Below are 392 nucleotides of genomic sequence, written 5' to 3' on the forward strand. Positions count from 1 at the left end.
AAGCAACAACAAACCAGAACAAAAAACAAAAGACTTTACGAAAGTAAACAAGTAAATGAAATAAAAATAAAATCATTAACAACGTTTAAAAAATGAAAATAATTTCATATTGAGTTACTTCTCGGAGTATTTCATTTTGGACTTGATAACTTTCTTTGATGTTATTTTCACTTTTTTAATTAGCGAGAGTACCTTGAGTCATTCTAAACTTTCTACAAGCAACAATGTTGATTTTATTACTATTAGTGCAGCGTGACTTTTTGCATTTCGGTGGGTAATCATGGGTATTTGCCAAACACCTGCAAGTGATTGTCTGGAATCTATGACGTTTCTAATGAATGGTGGTAAGGCATCGCTATTCCATTCACATTACAGCTTCATAACTCCGTGAT

The sequence above is a fragment of the Penaeus monodon genome, chromosome 30 (assembly GCF_015228065.2).
Source record: "Penaeus monodon isolate SGIC_2016 chromosome 30, NSTDA_Pmon_1, whole genome shotgun sequence".
Taxonomy (NCBI): Eukaryota; Metazoa; Arthropoda; class Malacostraca; order Decapoda; family Penaeidae; genus Penaeus; species Penaeus monodon.